Genomic DNA, 6,068 nt, shown 5'->3' with positions numbered 1-6,068 from the left:
GGTGAACTGTTGTCTTCCTGTGACTTTACTTAGTAGTAATTAACTCTACAGGATGGAGAAAAAAAAGCATAGTACCTGAATTACGGTGCCTATGTGGAATCATCAGAATCCTAACCCAAAGACTGTACATTACAAAGAAACTTACAATGTCATTACTGTTTTGCAAAGAGAAACACTTACACCTACTCACATACAGGCTCCCCATTGATCATTCATGAAGGAACATCCATACATTTCCTGTCATCTTCTCCAAAGCGCCTCTCCAAAAAAAAAAAAGAAGAAGCCTGTTGTCCTTATGTTTCACCTGCTCGCAGCCTTATGGTGGAATTAAACGTGACTTGTTTAGGCGTGCGCAGCTGTGTGTGTGTGAGCGTGTGTGTGTGTGTGTGTGTGTGTGTGTGTGTGTGTGTGTGTGTGTGTGTGTGAGAGAGAGAGTGAGAGTGAGAGAGAGTTAAAAGTTTCCTCTAAAGGTGCCTGAGTGTTTGAGGAGATAATGAGCGCTGTGATAGCTGTTCACAAAGGAAACAAGGCTTTAAAGAGGGGGTATTATGCTTTTTTCAGCCACATAGCACCAGTCTATAGGACACTACAATGATGACGAAACCTTCTGTTGGTCTGTCAATGCAGTAAATTAGAATAACTGCCTTGTATAAAATTGCTCTTTCAAAATGGCGTTAGCAAATGACTTGAAATAGGCCCCTGTCTCTTTAAGAACCTCTGACCCTTTCCGACACGCCCCCTCCACACGCTGTCTGTGGCATCACAACAACACTCCGCTCGTTGTCTCAAGTATTGAAACTACGATCGGTGCATTTTAATTTTTATTGTTGGAAAGGACCTACTGTTTATCACTTTGTGAACAATGGCCACACAGGATATTATTTGGAAACAAACCTTCCACACCGGACGCTTGGAAGGGGCTCTTGCCTGAAAAATAACTGCTGTTTGGAGGCTATCTCTTTGCATCTGCCATGCCCTATGGATCTCTAACTATACCCCCATGGACGACACCAGGATCTGCAGGAGCCCATACGATTCAAAGACGGACATTATCTGTGCAAGTGGACAATGGTTTTTCGAGGTTACCCGTTAGCTTGTTATAATCGACTACAGCTCATTGTTGATGAAAAGTCTGTAATAAACCACAAATGTGTAAAGCCAGGCTCATTGTGTGATCATCGTAAAGGCTGCTTCGAGTAGTTGCCTGCTTTATTGACGTTATTTGTGCATAATATGCTGCCTGTTTTCAATGAATGTTGTGAAGGTGAAGGTTGTTAGCTTGTCGCGGCTAATAGTGCCTTAGCTCCGAGAGAAACCACTCGGCTACGACTCACTGTAGATGAAATGTGAGCAATAAACTACACAATCAACAAGCCAGGCTCCGTGTGTGATCATCATAAAGGCTGCTTCAAGCAGTTGCCTGTTTTAGTGACGTTTTCAATGCATAATATGCTTGTATTCAGTGAATTTTCCCGTTAGCTTGTCGCGGCTAGCTTGTTAGCTCCGGGAGAAAACCACTCGGCTATGACCCATTGTAGATGAAATGTGAGCAATAAACTTCCAAATCAACAAGCCTGGCTCCGTGTGTGATCATTGTTAAACGGTTCTTTATGTGTGTGGTGGTTTTATTGACTTTATTTGTGCATATTTCTCGTTTTCACGTGATGACTCGAGGTTTAGCTTAGCATTAGCTTTCTCCGGAGGCTCTGTGCATCATCAAGGCCCAGCGCAGAACCAGACACTGAAATAAGTGTTCTTGTCACCGGTTTTAATCCTGGGTGTTTCGGTAACAGAAACACTGATGTGTGTCTTTGTAAAAGTCTGCTGTGGCTCCGGTTCACAACACATGAAGCTAATCATCCATGATGACTCTGTTTACATCTTAGGGCTAGACACTGCGGGGAGGGGGTTCTGCTGAGGAGCGGTGGTTGGTTACTCGGCTGGTGACGAAAGGTCGGAGGCGTATCCTGGAGGTCGAGGGCGTTTCCTGAAGGAATCAGGCGTTTTATCCCTAAAATGGCTGCCATCAGAGTTTCTACAGATTACTCGAAAATACGTGAATGTGCCAAGGCAACACTTCAGGCATGGTTTTAATGAGGGAATGACTTAATAACATGATGTAAAGCTTGAAAAAGTCGATTTTGCATAATAGGCCCCCTTTAAGCATCAATCCGGAGCGTGACAATATGAACTGCTTTCGGGGGGCTACATAAACAACAGCAAGTTTTTTTTTCTGTTTTTTTTTTTTTTCTTAGCGTGCGCCGGCGATAATAGCCACTTTGGAGACGGAGTAAACTCGTATACGTGGCTAACTTTGGGTTTTTAAAAATACAACATCTGGCCTTTTGTGTGTGTGTGTGTGTGTGTGTGTGTTTGTGTGTGCGTTTGTGTCGGCGTTTGTGTGCGCGCGCGGCAGGTCGGGAAACGCTGACGCCGCCGAATGTGATTACGCCGTGTCCCGTAATGATTCCCAAAACAGGGCCGGCCATCAATAACAAATCTGCATTTCTTACAAAAACACGGGCCTCATCAAGTCGCTGCAGTCTTTTTGATCTCGTCTGCTGTAAATGGTATTGTGCATGAAGGTAATCGGGGAGGGGTGGGGGTGTGGGGTGTGGGGGGGTGTGGAGGGGCGATGCGAGAGGGAAAGGGAGGAGGGGGGGGGGCAATGTGGAAGGAGAGCGGTGCGGGTTACACGCTCTCTAGAGGAGAAGCTCAGCTGTAATTAAGAAAAGGAACAAAGCAGGAGAGAGTAAAAACACATGAAAGGGAGGAAGCACCTAATCACTGTAGCGTCGCCGGCTCGCGCGTGTAGCACAAGCGAACACAAACACACACACACGCACGCATCAGAACAGCTATGATCCTCAACACACCGGAGGTTTAGATCAACAACACGCCACTTCAACTTTTACATAGTTTCAGGTCTTCGCCTTGAAGCAAACAGGACACCTAAAAACAGGGCACGGCGTGTTTCACACATCAAAATCCCGCTTAACGTCACACTGTGTAAAGTTTTGCATGATAGATGCAGTCAAATACAAGAATTGGTTTGATTACAGGTGGGTCTAATGGTTCAGCCATGACTATATGTACAGGTACGTATGCCCAAGAGTTCAGCATTGTGATGTCTTATTGCAGAGGATTTTCTCCATAACAATCTCTGGAGTTTTTGTTCATATTTAAACATTTGGACACTACAGTAAGATTTATGCATTTACCAGAGTTGACCCGAGCTGCTCCATTTTTGTATGTTTGTTTTTAGCCAATGTTAGTCTATTTACAAATGTTTGCCGGTATCCACAACCATGGCGGATTTCAGTAACAGTGAATTTATAGCAAGACATCCCAAACTCTATAGGTCCTCTTCAAAAGGCATTAGGAGCGAGTGAGGAGTGGTTCCTACAAACATACTTTTTGCCAACGAATCCTGGATCCGTTTAAATTGAGCATTGCCATACAAATGAAAAGAGAAGCCATGCGCAATACTAAAGTATACTAAAGTAGCAAGGTATCGTTTGTCCGTTTCATGGCGTTTATATAATTTATATGGTTTCTTCATCATTAATATCTTATAAGGTTGATTGAATGTGATTTAGATGAGAGGCCACCTTGTACACCTTTGTTACACCTTTGTTACACCTTTGTTACACCTTGTACACCTTTGCTACACTTTGTACACCTTGTTACACTTTGTACACCTTGTTACACTTTGTACACATTGTTACACTTTGTACACATTGTTACACGTTGTATACTGTTGTTACACTTTGTACACCATTATTACACCTTGTACACCTTTGCTACACTTTGTACACCTTTATTACACTTTGTACACATTGTTTTCACTTTGTACACATTGTTGCACGTTGTATACTGTTGTTACACTTTGTACACCTTTGTTACACCTTGTACACCTTGTTACACTTTGTACACATGGTTACACTTTGTATACTGTTACACTTTGTACACATTGTTGCACGTTGTATACTGTTGTTACACTTTGTACACCATTATTACACCTTGTACACCTTTGCTACACTTTGTACACCTTGTTACACTTTGTACACCTTGTTACACTTTGTACACATTGTTGCACGTTGTATACTGTTGTTACACTTTGTACACCAGTATTACACCTTGTACACATTGTTACACGTTGTATACTGTTGTTACACTTTGTACACCTTTATCACACTTTGTACACATTGTTACACGTTGTATACTGTTGTTACACTTTGTACACCAGTATTACACCGTGTACACATTTGTTACACTTTGTACACCTTTATTACACTTTGTACACATTGTTTTCACTTTGTACACATTGTTGCACGTTGTATACTGTTGTTAAACTTTGTACACCTTTGTTACACCTTGTACACCTTGTTACACTTTGTACACCTTGTTACACTTTGTACACATTGTTACACTTTGTACACATTGTTACACGTTGTATACTGTTGTTACACTTTGTACACCATTATTACACCTTGTACACCTTTGCTACACTTTGTACACCTTGTTACACTTTGTACACCTTGTTACACTTTGTACACATTGTTGCACGTTGTATACTGTTGTTACACTTTGTACACCAGTATTACACCTTGTACACATTGTTACACGTTGTATACTGTTGTTACACTTTGTACACCTTTATCACACTTTGTACACATTGTTACACGTTGTATACTGTTGTTACACTTTGTACACCAGTATTACACCTTGTACACATTTGTTACACTTTGTACACCTTTATTACACTTTGTACACATTGTTTTCACTTTGTACACATTGTTGCACGTTGTATACTGTTGTTACACTTTGTACACCTTTGTTACACCTTGTACACCTTGTTACACTTTGTACACCTTGTTACACTTTGTACACATTGTTACACTTTGTACACATTGTTACACGTTGTATACTGTTGTTACACTTTGTACACCATTATTACACCTTGTACACCTTTGCTACACTTTGTACACCTTGTTACACTTTGTACACCTTGTTACACTTTGTACACATTGTTGCACGTTGTATACTGTTGTTACACTTTGTACACCAGTATTACACCTTGTACACATTGTTACACGTTGTATACTGTTGTTACACTTTGTACACCTTTATTACACTTTGTACACATCGTTGCACGTTGTATACTGTTGTTACACTTTGTACACCAGTATTACACCTTGTACACATTGTTACACGTTGTATACTGTTGTTACACTTTGTACACCAGTATTACACCTTGTACACATTTGTTACACTTTGTACACCTTTATTACACTTTGTACACATTGTTTTCACTTTGTACACATTGTTGCACGTTGTATACTGTTGTTACACTTTGTACACCTTTGTTACACCTTGTACACCTTGTTACACTTTGTACACATGGTTACACTTTGTATACTGTTACACTTTGTACACATGGTTACACTTTGTACACATGGTTACACTTTGTATACTGTTACACTTTGTACACATGGTTACACTTTGTATACTGTTACACTTTGTACACCTTTGTTACACCTTGTACACCTTTATTACACTTTGTACTCCTTGTTACACTTTGTACACATTTGTTACACCTTGTACACTTTTTTGTATTGTATTATATACTGTCGTTACTCTTTGTACACCTTCATTAAACCTTGGACTTTAATGTCTATTTACCTGTACGTACATGTGTAATTACTTTCTCTTTCCCTGTACCTTCACATGGAACTCACGGGCTGCAATCTAAAGTGTTACCGAAAAGGGTAATGGAAATAAGCCATTATATATTGCATGCAGTATATTGGTATTACAGGGTTGCTGATTTTCGAAGTGCTGTGACTGTAGGAGTAGTCACAGCACTTCAAAAATTAGCAATAGTTGTTTGATACAGTGCTAGTCAAAGCAAGTGCCTCTATGTGGCTCTGAAACCTGCTTGTGTCATAAATTGTGGGATGCTGTCAGTGGACGCCACCAGATAAGAAAGTCTAAAATAAATGTCGTTCCAGTGATGAATGACAGATGATTACGTGAACCCACACATATATAAAAGTGTTACAATC

This window comes from Gobius niger (assembly GCF_951799975.1).
Source record: "Gobius niger genome assembly, chromosome: 1".
In the NCBI taxonomy this organism is placed as follows: Eukaryota; Metazoa; Chordata; class Actinopteri; order Gobiiformes; family Gobiidae; genus Gobius; species Gobius niger.
The sequence above is the reverse complement of the archived record's forward strand: the minus strand, read 5'-3'. Positions refer to the sequence as shown.